The sequence below is a fragment of the Hippopotamus amphibius genome, chromosome 4 (assembly GCF_030028045.1).
Source record: "Hippopotamus amphibius kiboko isolate mHipAmp2 chromosome 4, mHipAmp2.hap2, whole genome shotgun sequence".
NCBI lineage: Eukaryota > Metazoa > Chordata > Mammalia > Artiodactyla > Hippopotamidae > Hippopotamus > Hippopotamus amphibius.
In genome coordinates this window covers 182,907,168-182,929,736 of record NC_080189.1, presented here as the reverse complement: position 1 = coordinate 182,929,736, position 22,569 = coordinate 182,907,168, and the positions used below count along the sequence as shown (strand labels likewise).

Below are 22,569 nucleotides of genomic sequence, written 5' to 3'. Positions count from 1 at the left end.
CAACTGCAGCTGCTCCAATGTCACCCAGATAGACAGAAATTTGCCAAGAGAGTCTTAGCAAGAAGAGAGGGAGAATCGAGATACAAAAGCATATAAAACAAATTGCTACCTTCAATCAAAAACTGTTTCCTGGGCACCTGCTGTGTGTCCAGTACCGCTCTATGCCTGAGAGGGCAGGCGGTGAAGGAAGACTCAGGCGCACTTCAGGTCTCTGCAACAGGAGCGGAGCACACAGACTCACAAAACGACAGTATGAGAGACCGCACTGGGAGATCAACGTGCAAAGAGTCTGGAGCCGTGGCGCAGGATTTTATAGTTGTTCTCTTAGCATCCGGTTTTCCCTACCTCAGCTCACCGCTCTTATCAAGACCCTCTTGAGTCCTGGTTTCCTCATGGAACTGCTGATGAGCTTCGAGTGTGAAGGGCTGGGCTGTGGTCCCCGCTCTACTCCTCACCAGCCCAGTGCCCTTTGGCAAGGGCGTTTTACCGGAGTATCACCTTATTCTCCTGTTAAATGGGGACAATAATTCCTGTCCTGACCTCCTGCAAAGAAATAGAGAGGGTCAGATACAACAGTAGGCGTGCCAGTGTTTTGTAACTGTAAATGCTATATAAATAAATAACAGTGCTGTTCTTAACAACAAAAGAAATGGTCCTTCTCCACTCTGTGCCATCTGAGATGTTGATAAAGCAGGAGTTGTAAGTACTCATCCGGGTCAGACAGATGGCCCATAAATGCAATTCACTACCCAAGTGATCAAGAGAATTCAGATAAACACCCAAAATTGTGGGAATTCAGGGCTGAAAGGACCTGGAAGTCAAATTAGTCAAACTCCACTCCTGGGTAAGCTACCTAAGATGCTTATCTCCTTCACATGCACTCATTTCTGTCAAAGTATAATTTTCAAAAAGCTAAAAAACATAACTCTTATACAAATATGTATAGTATGCACATATTAAGTAAGTCCTTAATGAAGGAACCAGCAGGATGGCAAAGCTGGTTCAAAGGTAGTGAAAGAAACATGTATAAACTCGGTGGAAAAAAAGAATGCTGTAATAATCTTGCAAAGTTAGATACAAAACTGTTTAATATCCTACAGAGCAATTAAACTATAACCTTTGAGGTTATCTTTTCTACTAAACAGAAATCATTTAGATCTCTACTGGACAAAAAAAAAACACCACTTTGTCACATCAATTTTTTACAAGTTAAAATCTAAATTTATAAAAGTAAGTCATCTCCAAGAATGTGGGATACCCCTTAGACCAGCTTGCTAGCCAATGCTCCTGAGTGACACTGGAAGGGCACACGAATCATTTTGCCTTTTCTCCAAGTTTTAGGTAATTTTCCTAAAATATCCTTAAAATATCTATACCTATATTATTATCTACTCCAATGAACTGGTTGGAATGGATAATAAGAAGCTCTTCCCTATTTGGTCCATTTTTGCTTCTGCCTCATTTACATCCTCTTAATTTGTAAACTATCCTTCAAATAATTGAAGTCAATTCTAAATTACTGCTTAGTCTTCCTAGGTCAAATCATCCTGAAATTTGGGGAGGCCCTATTTTCCAGAATTTTCAGCCTTCAGTGTTTCTCAGAATTCTCTCCAACCAACACACTTGTGAGTCTCTTAAAGACAAAAAGGGGGGAAAAAAAAGACAAAAAGGGAGCATCTGATTCATAGGCGCTGATTCACAGAGCCCCTCCCCCAGGCCCTGGCTATTCTGAGGCAGTTACCATAATTAACTCTAATTTCCTAACCTCACAAACCCACCCCTATCACTCCTTTCTCCCAATATAACAGCACTTGGAAGTCACAAACCAAACCCACTAGAGAGAGGCACATATAACCCAACCCACACAAACTGGCACAATAATATGAAGTCAAAGAAGAAACTTAATGAACCGGAGAACATCTCGTTCATATCTGTACTTTCCCCAGAGACTAGGAAATTTGAATGAATAAACAAACAGATTAATCAATTAAATGTTCTAAATAACCGAAAGAATGAATGGATTCCGAAGGCTCTGGCATGTTAAGTGTCTCTTAAGAGGCTAAGTGAGGAAGGGAATTTCCGGGGACTGGTCCGGGGGAGCCTTTAGAAATGGAGACTGTCTTAGTCCAGCTGGGCTCTGGCATGACAGAGTGGGTGGTTTATAAACAACTTATTTCTTACAATTCTGGGGGCTGGAGGGCCAACATCAGAGTGCCAGCGTGGGCCAGTGAGGGCCCTCTTCCAGGTCACAGGCTTCTCACTGACTGTGTCCTCACACGGTGGAAAGAACCAGGCAGCTCTGCAGGCTCTCTGTCACAAGAGCACTAATCCCACTTCTGAGGGCTCCACCCTCCTGACCAAATCACCCAAAGGCGCCACCTCCTAACACCATCACATGTGGAGTCAGGATTACAACATGTGAATTCTGGGGGGACACAGACATTCACTTCAGAGCAGAGACCAAATAAATGAACACTGTGGGAATTTCTAGCACCTACTGTCAAGGCGAGGATGAAGATATTTTACTTTGAAGGCAGGAAAGTAATGTAGGGGTATAAATGTGTACATGTAAAATCAAACTACACAGGTCTGAAGGCACCTATGCTGCCCTCCCTACGTTTTCAGCACCTAAGGTCTGCAGTCCGGGCACCAATCCTGGCCACGCAAGTCCTTCCTAATTTGCAAGCACTGAAAAGGAAAACCTTCATTTAAAATATATTCTGATGGTAGAAATAATGACAAAGAAACTGCATGAATATATGCCTAAGAGAGGTGTAATCTGAGAAGTCCTGCTTTAGATAAATGTATTGTTTCTCTTCTAAAAGCTTTTCTTTCTCATGTTTTATTTCTGATAATCAGGCGTTCTGTATTTCTGATTTCCTACTAAAATGTACAGGGTAGTGTTTTTCCTCATCCAAACAGCACTGCTTCTTAGTTTCCAAAAAAGTTTCATTTGCGTGAATCTTGCAATGGTGTTTAGATTCCTTCTTACAAAAAGCTCTGACACCCAGCAAATAACCCTGGTGTTTAAATTAATAGGTATGAAGACAAACTGATTAAAGACCTTCCAGTGGATTGCTAATGCTGAGCTGGGATCTGTTAGGTAGCTGACTAAATTTGGAACTGCAGTTCTTTTTTAAAAGATGTATTCTTGCTAACACGAAAAAAGAGAGCACTTAATCATTTTTTAAGCCTCACTCTCAAACCATTCAACTCTCCTACGATACTACCTTCCATGTACCCCACAGTAAATACTGAATAAAAGAAAGGAAGAAAAAGAGGGTGAAAAGGACACAGGCACTGAATGAACCAAACTTTGAGAGCCACTGTATGATATCAGAACATGGGTTTTGAAGAATTTCATGGTTCTCATTGATATGACAAGTAGCCTAAGAAAAATGTCAGTCCAATCCTCTCACTTTGACCAAAGAAAGAGAAATACACAGCACCCTGTCTAGGGTCACAGAACTACTGTCAGAGCAGGAATTAGAGCTGAAGTCTCCTGATCTCCAACGTAAGTGCTTTTCCTGTACCTCAGTGGCTCTCAAAGTGGGGTCCTTTGCCAGCTGTGTCAGCATCACCTGGGAGCTTGTCAAAGAGGAAAATTCTCAGCCCTCTCCCCAGACTAACTGAAACAGAGACTTTAGGAGGACAGAACCTAGCAAGCTGCGTGTTTAACAAGCTCTCCAGGGGAGCCTGATGCATGGTCAAGTTGGAGAATCACTGACTGCTCTAACACCAGCGATTCTCAACGGGGGAGGGGGTGGGGGGAGGGAGGATTCTGTCCTCTTAACCACTACAGAACAAGTCAGAACTCAAAGGGCATAAGATGTTGATTCCTGCATAACTTAAAACAGCAAAACAAACAAACAAACAAACAAAACACCCCCAAAAACTGGAAATAAACTAAATATCCTCAAGAAGGGGTTGGTCAAATAAAGTACAGTATACACAAAGAGTCATTATAAACACAGACTCACATGAACTGCCTAAACATTACTACTCACTCACGCTCTACCACACACAGGTGCACCATGGGGACATTGCAGCTTCGGCTCCAGACCACCTCAATAATGTGGTAAAGTGAATCACACAAATTCTTTGGTTTCCCAGTGCATATAAAAGTTCTATTTATACTACAGCCTATTAAGTGTACAACAGCATTATGTCTAAAAAAAAAAGTACATACCTTCATTGAAAAATACTTTATTACTAAAAAGTGCTAACCATCATCTGAGCCTTCAGCGAGTCAAAGTAGGAACATGAAAAATCACAGATCACATAACAAATACAATAATAATAAAGAAAAAGTTTGAAATATTGCAAGAATTACCAAAATGTGGCACAGAGACATGAAGCGAGCAAATGCTGTTGGAAAAATGGCGCCAACAGACTTGCTTGGCGCAGGGTTGCCACAAGCCTTCCATCTGTAATAAAAAACGCAGTATCTGCGAAGCGCAGTAAAGCAGGCCAGCCTGTACATCACATACAACACAGCATAGCAGTTGCAAGCTCAGCCTTCAGATCACAGAGCTCACCACTAAGCAGCAAATTACTGCCCTGCTGTCAACATCCGTTTCCTTCTGGGTAAAATGGAGTACCAATGTCATCTCATAGCGTTTTGGTGAGAATCACATGACAAGCAGAGCTGCCTCATTATTACTGTGCTTCTATCTGCACACACACGTGTGTAAAGAGACGCTGTGAAGCACGGTGGCCAAGATGCTAACAACTGTTTATCCCCAGGGGACTGAACGTGTCCTGGTCATTTAGCCTTTATTTTTTGTACTTTCCTGTCCTGCTGAATTTTTATAATGAATAGGTATGGTCTTTTACAAAAACAACAACACTATTTATATATACCCTCCCAGAATACAGATAAATGTACGATACGACCATGTTGTCTACTCCAACAAAATTCACGTGATTCAAATTCAAATTAGAGACCCAAGGGAAGCAGAGCAAGCTGGGGAGCCTGAGACCCTGGGCCCGGAACACTGCCAGGCATGGAATAAACACCTGTTGGATGAGTGAAGGGACAGATGAATTGAGAGGCAATAGAGTACAGCAGTGCTGAGTTCTGGAGCCAAACAGCTGGATTTAAATATCAGTTCTGTCACTTCCTAGCTGTTAAGCTTGAACAATTTATTTTTAACCCCTCTGATCCTCAGTTTCCTCATCTATAAAATGGGATTGTACCAACTCATAAGACTATTATGTGGATTAAATGAGACAGTAAATGTGAAAGCAGTTTGCATTTAGCAAAACTTCAATAAAACTGAATTTTTTTTCTTTTTTTTTTTTAAGCTCTTTATTGGAATATAATTGCTTTACACTTTTGTACCAGTTTTTGAGGTACACCAAAGTCAATCAGCTGTATTTATACACATATCCCCATATCCCCTCCCTCCCGCGACTCCCCCCCACCTTCCCCGTCCCAGCCCTCTAAGGCATCACCCATCATCAAGTTGATTTCCCTTTGTTATACAGCAACTTCCCACTGGCTATTTTACAGTTGGTAGTATATGTCTATGCTACTCTCTCACTTCGCCCCAGCTTCCCCTTTGCCCCCCGCCCCCTCAACTTCGTGTCCTCCAGTCCATTCTCTGCATCTGCATCCTTATTCTCGTCTTGTAGCTGGGTTCATCAGTACCACTTTTTTTTTTTTTTTTCAGATTCCGTGTATATGAGTTCGCATACTATATTTGTTTTTCTCTTTCTGGCTTACTTCACTCTGTATGACAGACTCTAGGTCTATCCACCTCATAACATATAGCTCCATTTCATTCCTTTTTATAGCTGAGTAATATTCCATTGTATATACATGCCACATCTTTATCCATTCATTTGTTGATGGGCATTTAGGTTGCTTCCATGTCCTGGCTATTGTAAATAGTGCTGCAATAAACATTAAGGTACATGTTTCTTTTTGGATTATGGTTTTCTCTGGGTATATGCCCAGGAGTGGGATTACTGGGTCATATGATAGTTCTATTTTTAGTTTTTTAAGGAACCTCCAAACTGTTTTCCATAGTGGCTGTACCAACTTACATTCCCACCAACAGTGCAGGAGAGTTTCCTTTTTTTAAATGAATTACTTTATTTGGCTGTGATGGGTCTTTTTTTAAAATTAATTACTTAATTTTTAGCTGTGTTGGGTCTTCATTGCTGCACACGGGCTTTCTCTAGTTGTAGTGAGCAGGGACTACTCTTCCTTGTAGTGCATGGGCCTTGGATCATATGGTCTTTAGTAGCTGCGGCATGCAGGCTCAGTAGTTGTGGCTCACGGGCTTAGTTGCTCCACTGCACATGGGATCTTCCTGGACCAGGGCTTGAAGCTACGTCCCCTGCATTGGCAGGCAGACTCCCAACCACTGCGCCACCAGGGAAGTTCCTGCGATGGGTCTTTGTTGCTACGCACAGGGCTTCCTCTAGTGGCGGGGAGCCGGGGCTACTCTTAGTTGTGGTGCGCAGGCTTCTCACTGCGGTGGCTTCTCTTGCTGCAGAGCACGGGCTCTAGGTGCATGGGCTTCAGTAGTTCTGGTGCACAGGCTCAGTAGTTGTGATGCAGGGGCTTAGTTGCTCCGTGGTATATGGGATCTTCCCTGACCAGGGATTGAACCCGTGTCCCCTGCATTGGCAGGTGGATTCTTAACCACTGCACCACCAGGGAAGTCCCTAAAAGTGAGTTCTCTTCCCCTAGTCCCAGGTTTGCTAATGACAAACTATGACACTGGACAAGCTGTTTCTCAGTTTTCTCACCTATGAGTATAATATTTAACTACCCCTTGGGATGCCATGATAATTATGTGAAAATTTTTTGTATAGTATCAGGTGCTATACAAATGGAAAGGCTTACTATGATTACTATGGGAGTTTTTTGGGGTAAAATTATTTTATAGCCTTTTGGCTCCAATAAACTAAACTTGGGTAGACTTTAAAATCTGAGAAACATGCGGATTTTATTAATTAGTAATAATTTACTGACCTTCATGAGCTTTCCCAGAATAGCCTAATCCCTGTCTACCTGAAAATAAAGTCTGCCTAGATCTGGCTGGAATCACTGCCTCCCAAGAAACCCTGGTCTGCTTTAACCTTGCTGTTCGGACTGCATGCACAGAACGAGGAAGCTGGCATTATGCTGGGTGCTTGTGGTTTTGCTCTCCTGATGATAAAGATGGGAACTCTTGCTCCTTCCCACTGTTTAAGAGGAAGTACTATCCCATCCGAGATGCCTGCAGCTGAAACCCTTACCTAACGGACACGCCCGTGCTCCCACTGTGGAGCACCTCAATGACAGCTCTACTGAGCCCTTTAAAAGCATTTCTCCTACACTGTCTTCTATGGCCAAAGAATCACCTGCTGTGGTGGGCAAGGCAGGGATTGCTATCCTGACTTTAGAAAGGAGGGAACTGTGGATCCAAGAGGTTAAGTGACGTTGATCAAAGTCAAGCCTTACACTGCCAACCATGCTTGATAACAGAAAGGGAACTGCACATAGTACTTCCCTTTGGGAAAGATGAGGAGGGAGGGAAAATAAAGCTGTGCCTCCAGCCCTACTTAATCAAGGGCAGGGCCAGAGGCTGACACCAGGGAGCATAGTTTGGAGTTCATTTACATCAGGATCACTTTATAATGCGAGCAACCAAGAAAAGGAGATATTTACGTTTATTGTCTCATGTTGACTTTATTCTGCCCTGATTTTGGATGTCCAGCACCCTGTCCTCCTGAGTCAGAGCCACAGAACCACAGGCTACCACACCAGAGGGTCCTTGGACATCATTCAGTTCAGTCCCCGCCTTTCACAAATAGGCCAACAGTGACGAGGACACTCAGAGGAGGGAAGTGATTCACCAAGGCCACCGGCAAGCTCATGCAGCGCAGGCCCAGAGCCCAGCTCTCCTGGATCCAGGCCCAACACCCTCTTCCCACCTTCCTCAAATGACTGACTTCAGACTCATCTCCAGTGACAACAAGCCTACTCCAGCCCCGATCCCTATACCTTCCCTGTCCTAATCCTTTCCTCTCCCAGAATCAAAATCATGCATCCTGGTCAGTGGACACTGAGAATATACCATATGCCCAACTGTGGCAGTAAAACACCCCAATCTCCAGGCCTTTACTACATAAGGGATGAGCCTACACACTGATTAACAGGTACAGGACTGCCATCACCCTGCCCTTTTAGGCAAGAACAACTGACAAAAGAAACTGAATTGTCCTTTCCTTCTGTCTCTCTAATTCTTCAAAGATTGAAATTCTCAATGAAAAGCCAGATAGCTACGTTAGCCATACACGAAATGCCAAAGGAGCTACACTCGGGCAAACAATTAGGTTTACAAGTGATTTTAAAAAATGAATGCAGTAACAAACATGGGGAATATCGAGTACTAACTGAAGGCTAGGATTACAGATAAACAGAGTACCCAGAATTCCAGTGCTGTGAATTTTTGAGCAGTACAGGGCTGTGACTCCCGAGCCTGTGACCTGCTGGGGCCCATGCTTTCCAGCCAAATGGGCAAGTCACTTGTCTCTCTGTTCCTCAGGCTCCTCACCATGAAAAGAGAGCAGTAACAGCACCTACCTTCTGGGAGTACCGAGAAGATAAAATGAGACAATGTATGTTAAGTGGTTAGAACCGAGATGGCGTGTGAAGAGTACTCATTAACACGAGCTATTGCTATCCTTATTATTAAGAGTATTAACCAAGAAACAGAGTTCAGATCTTCTTACCAAGCTCCACTTTTACATTTAATCACATTTTCACAAACTATAAAAAAGGATTAAATTATTGCCCAGAGAAAGCTGACTTCAAAAGAGAGAGTACTGGAAGAAACTAACTTTTAGTCTTCAGAAAGTTTTCTGAGCTTTGCTGATATCCTAGTACATGCTAGATGATATTTTTTCATAGTTAAAGCATTTATTCAATCGTTGTTCTTATGAAATTCTCACCCATTAGGCACTCTTAACAGTTATCACTTACTTTCCCAGGCCAAAAACCAACCTCAGTGAAAGGGAGAACAGGTAAGAGGCAGCCCCACCCCGCCACTGTATCTTTCCAATTCTTCATAACGCGCTTCGACCTCTGTCACCCGTCATCAACAATCAAGATGAGATGCACCATGGGAAGTACACTGCTTCCAAAATGCTTGGTGAGTGAAGCCATTAGGAACAGAGGTAAAAAAGAATAAAAGAGAAGTGAGAGATTATAAGCTGTAGCAAGGTAAAAATGAATGAGTAGAGAGTCAAATAACTTTCAACAAAGGTGCTATGACAACTCAATGGGGAAAGGATAGTCTTTCCAACAAATTGTGCCAAAATAATTGAAAATCCATATGAAAAAAATGAACTGAGACCCTTACTTCGTACCATATAAAATGGATCATAGACTAAGTATAAAACTATAAACCTCTAGAAGAAAGCATAGGAGAAAATCTCCCTGACCTTGAGTTAGGCAAAGAACAATCCACAGAGGAAAGTACCAGTAAGCTGGACTTCATCAAAATTAAAGATATATGTGCTTTAAGACACCACTAAGAAAATGAAAGGGCAAGCTACAGAATGGGAGAAATCACATATCTAATAAATGGCTTATATCCACAATGAGTAACGAGATTTCAAAACTCAACAATGAGAGAACAATCATAATATAAACTGAAAATAACCTAAATATCCAACAATGAGGACTGGGTAAATATTTAGCTACTGCGTGGGCCAAAAGGTTCGTTTGGTTTTTTTCGGTAAGAGGGCTCTAGTAGCACTTAGCTGTCTAACTTCATTCGAAACAATTTTGTTAGATTGTGTGTGACAGCTGTCATATCAGCGTGCACTTAAAAAAAAACTTATCAAAATTGGTGAATTTTTGTGTAGCCATTTTAATATTTAAGATGGAAGAAAAAAGCAACATTTTCAGCATATTATGCTTTATTATTTCAAGAAAGGTAAAAACAACTGAAACGCACAAAAAGATTTGTGCAGTGTATGGAGAAGGTGCTGTGACTGATCGAACATATCAAAAGTGGTTTGCGAAGTTTTGTGCTGGAGATTTCTCGCTGGATGATGCTCCACGGTTGGGCAGACCAGCTGAGGTTGATAGCGATCAAATCAAAACAATAATTAAGAACAGTCAACGTTACACCACGCAGGAGATACCGACATACTCAAAATATCCATACCAAGCGTTGAAAATCATTTGCACCAGCTTGGCTATGTGAATCGCTTTGATGTTTGGGTTCCACATAAGTTAAGTGAAAAAAACTTTCTTGACCATATTTCTGCACACCATTCTCTACTGAAATGTAATGAAAACGTTCCATTTTTAAAACAAATTGTGACAGGCGATGAAAAGTGGATACTGTGCAATAATGTGGAACAGAAGAGCTCGTGGGGCAAGTGAAATGAACCACCACCAACCACACCAGAGGCTGGTCTTCATCCAGAGAAGGTGATGCTGTGTATATGGTAGGACTGGAAAGGAGTCCTCTATTATGAGCTCCTTCTGGAAAACCAAATGATTAATTCCAACAAGCACTGCTCCCAATTAGACCAACTGAAAGCAGCACTAGACGAAAAGAGTCCAGAATTAGTGAACAGAAAATGTATAATTTTCCATCAGGATAACTCGAGACTGCATGGTTCTTTAATGACCAGGAAAAAATTGTTACAGCTTGGCTGGGAAGTTCTGATTCATCCATTGTATTTCCCAGACATTGCACCTTTGGATTTCCATTTACTTCAGTCTTTACAAAATTCTCTTAATGGAAAACATTTCAATTCCCTGGAAGATTGTAAAAGGCACCTGAAACAGTTCTTTGCTCAAAAAGATAAAAAGTTTTGGGAAGATGGAATTATGAAGTTGCCTGAAAAATGGCAGAAGGTAGTAGAACAAAAGGGTGAATACAGTGTTCAATAAAATTCTTGGTGAAAGTGAAAAATGTGTCTTTTATTTTTACTTAAAAAACCAAAGGCAGGGCTCCCCTGGTGGTGCAGTGGTTAAGAATCCACCTGCCAATCCACCCAGGTTCGAGCCCTGGTCCGGGAAGACCACACTTGCCGTGGAGCAACTAAGCCTGTGCACCACAACTATGGAGCCTGTGCTCTAGAGCCCGCAAGCCACAACTACTGAGCCCATGTGCCACAACTACTGAAGCCTGCATGCCTAGAGCCTATGCTCCGCAACAAGAGAAGCCACCACAGTGAGAAGCCTGCGCACCGCCATGAAGAGTAGCCCCCACTTGCCACAACTAGAGAAAGCCCGCGCGCAGCAACGAAGACTCAACACAGCCAATAAATAAAAATAAACAAATAAAAAATTAAAAAAAAAAACACCAAAAAAAACAACCAAAGGCACTTTTTGGCCCACCCACTACTGCCAGTCAATGAAATACTAGTGAATTGTTAAAAAGGTAAATTCATCAAAAAAATACTATGAACTGACAGAAGGACAGAGGGATAGGTATACGGATAGAGAAGCGGCAAAGCATATATAGTGAAATAGTGGTGGGAATATAGGTATTCACTGGATAACTTGATTCTCCTAAGTCTGAAAATTTTCATAATAAAATGTTGAAAAAGATTAAGTTCTAAAATATTTCATAACAGAAATAGGTCATTAAACATGATGTACTGGTAAATAAAAAAGATTACAAAGCTGTATGCATAGTACAAATCCATTATTTATATATATATATGTATTTATGTATGTGTGTATATATATATATATATTTTTAACGTGTGGCCAGAGGAAAAGGATACACAGCAGAAAGTTAAGTGACTCTCACTGGGTGATGTGATGACAACTACTTTTCCTCTTATTTTTGCTGATCCGTTGTCTTTAAATTTTCTACAATGATCAAACATTCTTATGATTTAAAAAAAGTGCCTTAATAGTAGTAAAGCAATAAATAATTTCAGACAAGTCTAATTAGAATTTATTTGATCAAAAACTTGATGACAGAAAACAATCCCCTCCAAAAAAGCTGTAAAAGTCTTAAACTTACTCAACATACATTCAATGAATAATTCTTTCAGCCAGCTACTGTCTACTCACTGAACTTCCTGCCGGATGCTGAAATTTGTAACAATTAGGACTGTAGAACTTCAAATGTACATATCAGAAAGAGAAAGCCATGAATTCTGATAAATCCCTGAATCCTGCACTGGTTACACCATACCCACATCATATCTGGAATCGACAATTTGTAAGAACCACTGACAAACTAGAGCCTGTTATACAAGGCTCAAGTGAGCAATGTGTTTAATCTGGGGCAAAGTCGAGGAAATGACTGCCACAGTCTAAGAACCTGCGTGCTGTTTTGGATGATGCAGTACTTGGATCAATTAGTAGACATTTCAGAGAAGCAAATACCAGCTGAGTATAACAGAAGAAGGAAGAGATACCTAGGACAAGGTTAGCACCCTAATAATTCAGGGTACACCTTACCACTAAAAGTACAAAAGCAGAAGCTAGGCAAGTGCCTGTCATAGATAACGGCTATGCTTACATTCAGAAGGTATTTACTGAGTGCTCATGATGCAATAATGAAAGTTCCATAATCTGTGCGTCCAGCATGGTTGCCACATGTGGCTGCTGACCACCTGAAACTGGTATTATAATCAGGAGGACTATCACGTGTGAAGAGCACGAGCGTAGGTTCTTTACAACACGGAGAACACAAGAAATTCATCTGAAGAGGCAGAGAGCGGCCAGTTCATGCAAGACTCTAAACTATGCTAAGGAGTCATAACTTTATCCAGAAAGACACAGGAATATCTGAAGAAACTTAGGAAGAGAATATTAACTCATATTTGAGTGTTGACAATTTAACAAAATACAGAGGAGATAGCTGAAGAGGTAGAGAACAAAAGTGGAATATAATCAAGGCATTTTAATAATGATGAAGACCTATTTATGCCCATATCACAGCTCTGAAGAAATGGGGACAAAAGAGAGTTTAAGGAAGAAGAAATCACAGCGATGCGTCCACTCGGACCTGAAGCCATCAAGCCGCTAGGTTTTTAGTCTGGACCATGGTGCTCAGCTCGCTGAGAACCAGGATGCTGGAAGCATAAAAGTCTGGGAAGGAGAGCAGTGTGTTCAGCTGTTGTTTTTCTAAGAGATTCATTTAGAAAGAGTTTTATTCCATAAAATCCACCCATTTAAAGTACACAATTCAACGATTTTCAGTATACTCACAAGGTGATATGAATGTCACTGCAATCTAATTTTAGAATGTTCTCAGCATCCCCCAAAGAAACCTCACACCCATCAGCAGCCACTCCCCATTCTCACCCCTTAACCTCAGCACCTATTAATCTACTTCCTGTCACTACGGATTTGCCTTTTCTGCACATTTCGTGTAAATGGAACCATAGAGTATGTGGTCTCTTGTGACTGAGTTCTTAGCATAATGTTTTCAAGGTTCATCCATGTTGTATCAGTATGGGTACCTCATTCCTCTTTATTGCTGAACAATATTCCACTGTATGAAGAGTCCACATTTTAGTTATTCATTTATCAGAGCATAGACATTTGGGTTGTTTTCACTGGTTACAATATATAATGCTCCTATGAACACTCATGTGTAAGTTTTGTATGCACGTATGTTTAATTTCTTTTGGGTATATGCCTCAGAGTGGAAATGCTGAGACACATGGAAACTGTTTAACATTCTGAAGAACTAGCAAACTTTTCCAAAGCAATTGTACCATTTTACCTCCTCCCCAGCCAGTGTCTGAGGGTTCCTACATGAGAGTTATCCACAGAGCCACTCACCAGTGTGTGGAGATCGTCCACATCCTCCCCAACGTTTGTTGCTATGTGTCCTTTCTATTCCAGTGAGTGTGAAGTGGTATCTCACGGGGGTCTGGTTTGCACTTCCTCATGTCTAATGATGCTGAGCACCTTTCCATGTGCTTATTGGCCGTTCGTACATCTTCTCTGCAGAAGGGTCCATTTTAATCATTTGCCCATTTTTAAAGCCAGTTGTCTTTTTATGATTGAGCTGTAAGAGTTCTTTATATATTTTAGATATAAGTCCCTTAACAGATATATAATGTGCAGATACTTTCTCCCATTCTGTGAGTTGTCTTCTCACTTTCTTGACAGTATGGTTTGCAGCATACATTTTTAATTGAGATGAAACCCAATTAATTTTTTTCTTTTATTGATATCTGTGGTTTGGTGTTATATCTAAAAAATCACAAAGTTTCAGCTTCTACATTTAAGTTCATAATCTATTTTGAGTTAACTTTTGTATATGGAGGTAGGTAGCTTCAACTTCATTCTTTTGTATGTTGATATTCAGTTGTCTCAGCATTTGCTGAAAAGGCTATTTTTCCCCCACTGAATTGTCTTGGCATCTCTGTCAAAAAGCAATTGCTCATAAAATAGTGGTAGTGAGTCTAGTTTTAGACACGCTGAACTTGAGGTACCTGTACAGCTCTGTCTTCTTGGGAATAAGCCACATGTGTGGATAACCATGTCTTCTACCCACAGCCCAGGAAGCAGCACAGTGAACTCAATAAAACTCAGTGCATGATTACCCACCTGTATGATTCACAGTCACTGCCTCATCGCCCACAGATGTGGACACTCTGAGGCATATCACTCTTTGCTCTCGTGAAGGACCACTTGGTTCTCTTTCTGGTGCTGCTTTTCTATTTGGGACTCTTCTCTGACTCAGTGCACTGCCTACACTGCTATTTTGCCTAGCGACACAAATGGAGGAGAGCATTCTCCTTCCCAGGAAAGGAAATCCCTAAAAGTGCTCAGTTAGAAATCTCAGCTGGTACAAGAATGCAGTGCCAGTCAGTACACGTGATTTTCATCCGTCTACAAGCACAGAGGCTCCAGCGTGTGGTGTTTCTATTTTGTATAAAGGGTTTCACACGTGTGCCAGGCCCAACATTTTTCTGTGTTCAGGGCCAATGTTAGAGAATTTAAATTTTTAAACTGCTAATGACTTCAGTGGGTCGGAGCTCAGTGAAAGGAAAGCCCTCAAAAGGGCCACTAATTAGAAATAAATCATGAATAACTTGAAGAACCGAGGAAGTTAAACTAATGAGAGACTTTCTGAAGACTACTGTCTTCAAGCAACTGAAAAGCCAACTGGACAAAAGAATAAACCAATATAAAGAAGTGCAAAAGAACCAAAACAGAATATAAAAGAGCCTAGCCTAGCCCACTGCAAATGCAAAACCATAAAATTAAATAAATAACAATTGTGTTGCCCATCCCTTTTTCCTGGCGCTTTTATCTCAGATGCCTCACGCTCCCTTTCTTGGCTACACGCTACTACCCAGGGCCCAACTTTCACTTTCACATATGGCAGGTACTCAATATCTATCTTTCAAGGAAAAATTTAAGCAGATATGATACCTGAAAACACATAGATAAGGAGTAGTCATGTATTTATAATACAGAGAAGTCTATACTTATTTTTTTTTAATTCACATTTACTATAGAAAATTTAAAATTCTAAAGTATTTTTAAAGTATTCACATTTAGGAAATTCCCTGGTGGTCCAGTGGTTAGAACTTGGAGTTTTCACTGCCAGGGCCCAGGTTCAATTCCTGGTCAGGGAACTAAGATCCCACAAGTCACGCGGTGCAGCCAAAAGAAAAAAGAAAGTATTCACATTTACTGAAATTATGTTTACATTAAGTATTTAACACCACCTTTATTGTGTAAAACAACATCCACGTGTGTTTACATTGCCTAAACCAATCACAATGTATACGTCTCTCAAAGATAAAAAGGATAATAAGGTCAAAATATTGACTTCCAGGTGCTCTTCTAGGTCTAAGATCTGAAAGTCTGTGATCATCATTCCAATTTCTCTCCTGTCCCTACCTCAAAGCTACACGGCAGGGAATTAAGCAAAGATGATTATAGGCAAAATATGCCCGAGGACAACTGGCAAGCACACTTATTCACACTTGCCCTCCACTGAAATACTAAAGACACTCTTGTCTGGAGTCTGAGTCAGCCTCTAACCTGAGGTGGCCACGGTGAACAAGAAAAGGTAAAACACAATTTCTTTCTTTCTTTTTTATTTTTTTAATTTTCTTTCTTTTTTTATTTTTTTTATTGAGATACAGTTAACACACAATAAACTGCATATATTTAGAGTGTACAATTTGGTATCCCAATCTCTGAATTCATTCCCCGCCAACCCTCCCAGCTTTCCCCACTTGGTGTCCATATGTTTGTTCTCTACATGTGTCTCTCTTTCTGCCTTGCAAACTGGTTGATTTGTACCATTTTTCTATAGTCCACATATATGTGTTAATATACAATATTTGTTTTTCTCTTTCTGACTCACTTCACCCTGTACGACAGTCTCTAGGTCCATTCATGTCTCTAAAAATGTCCCAGTTTCATTGCTTTTTACAGTTGAGTAATATTCCATTGTATGTATGTACCACAACTTCTTTATCCATTCATCTGTTGATGCACATTTAGGTTGCTTCCATGTCCTGGCTATTGTAAATAGTGCTGTAATGAACATTGGAGTGCATGTGTCTTTTTGAATTATGGTGTTCTCTGGGTATATGCCCAGTAGTGGGATTGCTGGGTCATATGGTAGTTCTATTTTTAGTTTTGCAAGGAACCTCCATACTGTTGCCCATAGTGGCTGTATCAATTTACATTCCCACCAGCAGTGCAAGAGCATTCCCTTTTCTCCACACCCTCTCTAGCATTTACTGTCTGTAGATTTTCTGATGATGCCCATTCTAACTGGTGTGAGGTGATACCTCATTGTAGTTTTGATTTGCATTTCTCTAATAATCAGTGATGTTGAGCAGCTTTTCATGTGCCTCTTGGCCATTCATATGTCTTCTTTGGAGAAATGCCTATTTAGGTCTTTTGCCCATTTTTTGATTGGGGTTTTTTTTGATATTAAGCTGGATAAACTGTTTATATATTTTAGAGATTAATGCTTTGTCTGTTGATTCGTTTGCAAATATTTTTTCCCATTCTGAGGGTTGTCTTTTCATCTTGCTTATAGTTTCCTTTGCTGTGCAGAAGTTTTGAAGTCTCGTTAGGTCCCCCTTATTTATTTATGTTTTTATTTCCATTATTCTAGGGGGTGGATCAAAAAAGATCTTGCTGTTATTTACGTCAAAGAGTGTTCTTCCTATGTTTTCCTCTAGGAGTTTTATAGTGTCTGGCCTTATATTTAGGTCTTTTATCCATTTAGTTTATTTTCGTGTATGGTGTTAGGAAGTGTTCTAATTTCCTTCTTTTACATGTAGCTGTCCAGTTTTCCAAGCACCACTTATTGAAGAGGCTGCCTTTTCTCCATCGTATATCCTTGCCTCCTTTGTCATAGATTAGTTGACCGTAGTTTATCTCTGGGCTTTCTATCCTGTTCCATTGATCTCTATTTCCGTTTCTGTGCCAGTACCATACTGTCTTAATCACTGTAGCCTTGTAGTATAGCCTGAAATCAGGAAGCCTGATTCCACCAACTCCGTCTTTCCTTCGCAAGATTGCTTTGGCTATTCGGGGTCTTTTGTGTTTCCATACAAATCATAAAATTTCTTGTTCTAGTTCTGTGAAAAATGCCATTGGTAATTTGATGGGGATTGTACTGAATCTGTAAATTGCTTTTGGTAGTATAGTCATTTTCACAATGTTGATTCTTCCAATCCAAGAACATGGTATGTCCCTCCATCTGTTTGTGTCGTCTTTGTTTCATGAGAGTCTTGTAGTTTTCTGAGTACAGGTCTTTTACCTCCTTGGTTAGGTTTATTCCTAGGTATTTTATACTTTTTGTTGCAATGGTGAATGGGATTGTTTCCTTAATTTCTCTTTCTGATCTTTCATTGTTATTGTATAGAAATGCAAGAGATTTCTGTGTGTTAATTTTGTATCCTGCAACTTTACCAAATTCATTGATTAGCTCAAGTAGTTTGCTGGTGGCATCTTTAGGATTTTCTATGTATAGTATCATGTCATCTGCAAACAGTGACAGTTTTACTTCTTCTTTTCCAATTTGGATTCCTTTTATTTCTTTTTCTTCTCTGATTGCGGTGGCAAGGACTTCCAAAAATACTTTGAAGAGTAGTGGTAAGAGGGGACATCCTTGTCTTGTTCCTGATCTTAGAGGGAATGCTTCCAGTTTCTCACCATTGAGAATGATGTTGGCTGTGGGTTTGTCATATATGGCCTTTATCATGTTGAGGTAGGTTCCCTCTATGCCCATCTTCTGGAGAGTTATTATCATAAATGGGTGTTGAATTCTGTCAAAAGCTTTTTCTGCATCTATTGAGATGGTCATGTGGTTTTTATCCTTCAGTTTGTTAATATGGTGTATCACATTGATTGATTTGCATATATTGAAGAATCCTTGCATTCCAGGGATAAACCCCACTTGATCATGGTGGATGATCCTTTGAATGTGTTGCTGGATTCTGTTGGCTAGTACTTTGTTGAGGATTTTTGCATCTAAATTCATCAGTGATATTGGTCTGTAGTTTTCTTTTTTTGTAGTATCTTTGTCTTGTGTTGGTATCAGGGTGATGGTGGCTTCATAAAATGAGTTTGGGAGTGTTCCTTCCTCTACAAGTTTTTGGAAGAGTTTGAGAAGGATGGGTGTTAGCTCCTCTCTAAATGTTTGATAAAATTCACCTGTGAAGCCATCTGGTCCTGGACTTTTGTTTGCTGGGAGATTTTTAATCACAGTTTCAATTTCATTACTTGTGATTGGTCTGTTCATATTTTCTATGTCTACCTGATTCAGTCTTGGAAGGTTATACCTTTCTAAGAATCTGTCCATTTCATCCAGGCTGTCCATTTTATTGGCATATAGTTGCTTGTAGTAATCTCTCATGGTGCTTTTTATTTCTGTGGTGTCCGCTGTAACTTCTTCTGTTTCATTTCTAATTTTATTGATTTGAGTCCTCTCCCTCTTTTTCTTGATGAGTCTTGCTAGAGGTTTATCAATTTTATTTATCTTCTAAAAGAACCAGCTTTTAGTTTTATTGATTTTTGCTATTGTTTTCTTTGTCTCTATTTCATTTATTTCTGCTCTGATCTTTATGATTTCTCTGCGTCTACTAACTTTGGGTTTTGTTTGCTCTTCTTTCTCTAGTTTCTTTAGGTGTTTAGATTGTTTATTTGGGATGTTTCTTGTTTCTTGAGGTAGGATTGTATTGCTATAAACTTCCCTCTTAGAACTGTCTTTGCTGCATCCCATAGGTTTTGGATCATTGTGTTTTCATTGTCATTTGTCTCTAGGTATTTTTTGATTTCCTCTTTGATTTCTTCAGCGATCCATTGCTTATTTAGTAGCGTACTGTTTAGCCTCCATGTGTTTGTGTTTTTTATTTTTTTTCCTGTAATTAATTTCTAATCTCATAGTGTTTTGGTCAGAAAAGATGCTTGGTATGATTTCAATTTTCTTGAATTTACCAAGGCTTGATTTATGACCCAAAATGTGGTCTATCCTGGAGAATGTTCCATGTGCACTGGAGAAGAATGTGTAATCTGCTGTTTTTGGATGTAATGTCCTATAGATATCTATTAAATCCAGCTAATTTATTGTGTCATTTAAAGCTTGTGTTTCCTTATTAATTTTCTGTCTGGATGATCTGTCCATTGGTGTAAGTGGGGTGTTAAAGTCCCCCACTATGATTGTGTTACTGTTGATTTCCTCTTTCATAGTTGTTAGCATTTGCCTTATGTATTGAGGTGCTCCTATACTGGGTGCATATATATTTATAATTGTTATCTCCTCTTCTTGGATGGATCCCTTGATCTTTATGTAGTGTCCTTTCTTGTCTCTTGTAACATTTTTTATTTTAAAGTCTATTTCACCTGATATGAGTATTGCTACTCCAGCTTTCTTTAGACTTCCATTTGCATGAAATATCTTTTTCCATCCCCTCACTTTCAGTCTGTATGTGTCCCTAGGTCTGAAGCAGGTCTCTTGTAGACAGCATATATATGGGTCTTGTTTTTGTATCCATTCAGCCAAGTCTGTGTCTTTTGGTTGGTGCATTTAGTCCATTTACATTCAAAGTCATTATCAATATGCATGTTCCTATTACCATTTTCTTAACTGTTTTGTTGTTGTTTCTGTAGGTCCTTTTCTTCTCTTATGTTTCCAGCTTAGAGAAGTTCCTTTAGCATTTGTTGTAAGGCTGGTTTGGTGGTGCTGAATTCTCTTAGCTGTTGCTTGTCTGTAAAGCTTTTGATTTCTCTGTCGAATCTGAATGAGATCCTTGATGGGTAGAGTATTCTTGGTTGTAGGTTCTTCCCTGTCATCACTTTAAATATATCATGCCACTCCCTTCTGGCTTGCAGAGTTTCTGCTGAGAAATCAGCTGTTAACCTGATGTGGGTTCCCTTGTATGTTATTTGTCATTTTTCCCTTTTTGCTTTTAATAACTTTTCTCTGTCTTTAATTTTTGTCAGTTTGACTACTATATGTCTTGGCGTGTTTCTCCTTGGGTTTATCCTGCCTGGGACTCTCTGCGCTTCCTAGACTTGGGTAGCTATTTCCTTTCCCATGTTAGGGAAGTTTTCAACTATAATCTCTTCCAGTATTTTCTGAGGTCCTTTCTCTCTCTCTTCTCCTTCTGAGACCCCTATAATGCAAATGTTGGTATGTTTAACATTGTCCCAGAGGTCTCTTAGGCTGTCTTCAGTTCTTTTCATTCTTTTTTCTTTATTCTTTTCCGCATCAGTGATTATCACCATTCTGTCTTCCAGGTCACTTATTCGTCCTTCTGCCTCAGATCATCTCCTATTGGTTCCTTCTAGTGTATTTTTCATTTCAGTTATCATGTTGCATATCTGTTTGTTTGTTCTTTTATTTATTTATTTATTATGTTTTTGGGGGTACATCAAGTTCAATTATCTGTTTTTATAAATGTTTGTTCTTTAATTCTTCTAGGTCTTTGGTAAACTTTTTTTGCAACTTTTCGATCTTTGCATCCAGGCTTTTTTTCAAAGTCCTGGATCATCTTCACCATCATTATTCTGAATTCTTTTTCCAGAAGAGTGCCTATCTCCTCTTCATTTAGTTGTTTTTCTGGTATTTTATCTTGTCCCTTCATCTGGTACAAAGTCTTCTGCCTTTTCATTTTCTTTCTGTGGCTATGATTTTCAGTTCCACAAGATGAAATACTGCTGATACTGCTTGATTCTGCTGTCTGCCCTCTTGTGGAGGAAGCTGTCTAGGAGGCTCGTGGGTGCTTCCTGATGGGAGGGACTGATGGTGGGTTGAGCTGGGTGGGTGGAGCTCAGTAACTCTTTAATCTGCTTGTCTGCCAATGGGTGTGGCTGTGTTCCCACCCTGCTGGTCGTTTGGCCTGAGGCAACCCAGCACTGGAGCTTACAGGCTCTTTGGTGGAGCTAATGGTGGACTCTGGAAGGGCTCACGCCAATGAGCACTTCTCAGAACCCCTGCTGCCAGTGCCCCTGTCTCCTCGGTGAGCCACAGCTGCCCCCCACCTCTGCAGGCAACCTCCCAACACCAGCAGGTAGGTCTGGTTCAGTCTCCTATGTGGTCACTGCTCCTTTCCCCTGGGTCCTGGTGAGCACACTTTTTTGTGTGCCCTCCAAGAGTGGAGTCTCCATTTTCCCCAGTCCTGTGGAGGTCCTGCAATCAAATCCCACTGGCTTTCAAAGTCTGATTCTCTGGGGATTCCTCCTCCTGTTGCTGGACCCCCAGGTTAGGAAGCCTGATGTGGGGCTCAGAACCCTCAGGACTTCTGTGGTATAACTGTTCTCCAGCTTGTGAGTCACCCACCCAGCATTTATGGGATTTGATTTTAATGTGATTGCACCCCTACTGTCTCATTGCGGCTTCTCCTTTGTCTCTGGATGTGGGGTGGGTTTTTTTGGTGAGTTCCAGTGTTTTTCTGTCGATGGTTGTTCAGCAGTTAGTTGTAATTCCGGTGCTCTTGCAAGATGGCGTGAGTGCACGTCCTCCTACTCCGCCATCTTGATTGCCATCCCCACAATTTATTTCTGTAAATATACTAACCACAGTTCTTTTAAAATCCAAGTCTGATCTTCCCTTGCTCTGGTCCCCTGCATTGGCAGGCAGATTCATAACCAATGAGCAACCTAGAAAGTCCCCAAAGGGCAACTTTCTAGCCTAAATCACTGATAATTTAACTCAAGTCTTCTCTAGTTGGTCTCTACAACTTCTGCAGCTCTGCAATTTAAGTTTTTCCCATGGGACTAACCAAATCAGGGGATGAAGCAATCTGGAGTGTGAGAAAACAGAGATCAGGCATTACTGTTGACTAACAGAAAACCATAAAGACCTAATTAAAACAAACCATTAATCAAAAGTAATGTCATCACACACAGTAAAATCTAACATGCCTTATGGCTAGAACTGCAAGCATGGAGCTCCCTTCAAAATGTGAGATAGCTGTGAACTCCTAGGCTCAGAGCCTGACACACAGCAGATACACAAGGAACGGCAGCTCCCTGTGCCCTTGCTCCTCTCCTGCCCCTCCCTGACCCCCACTAGAAGTGGCTGACACTGAATGCAGGCTGAAATGTCAGCACAGTCCAGCTCTCTCACTACAAAGTTTAAGGCT

General features: G+C 40.6%; 1 protein-coding gene across 3 annotated transcripts in view; it reads right to left on the bottom strand.

Moving 5' to 3' along the window:
• Positions 1-22,569, bottom strand: part of EVL (Enah/Vasp-like) — a 156,880-nt gene that overhangs the window by 121,964 nt on the left and 12,347 nt on the right. The window contains exon 2 of one of the 3 annotated variants that reach the window (XM_057731764.1): positions 346-543. The exons of 1 other annotated variant lie outside the window; for it this stretch is intronic. The gene's annotated coding sequence lies outside the window, so the exon portion shown is untranslated. Of the gene's footprint in view, positions 1-109; positions 269-345; positions 544-22,569 lie in introns of those variants that run through there. One more of the 3 variants, XM_057731765.1, reaches the window with a different exon arrangement.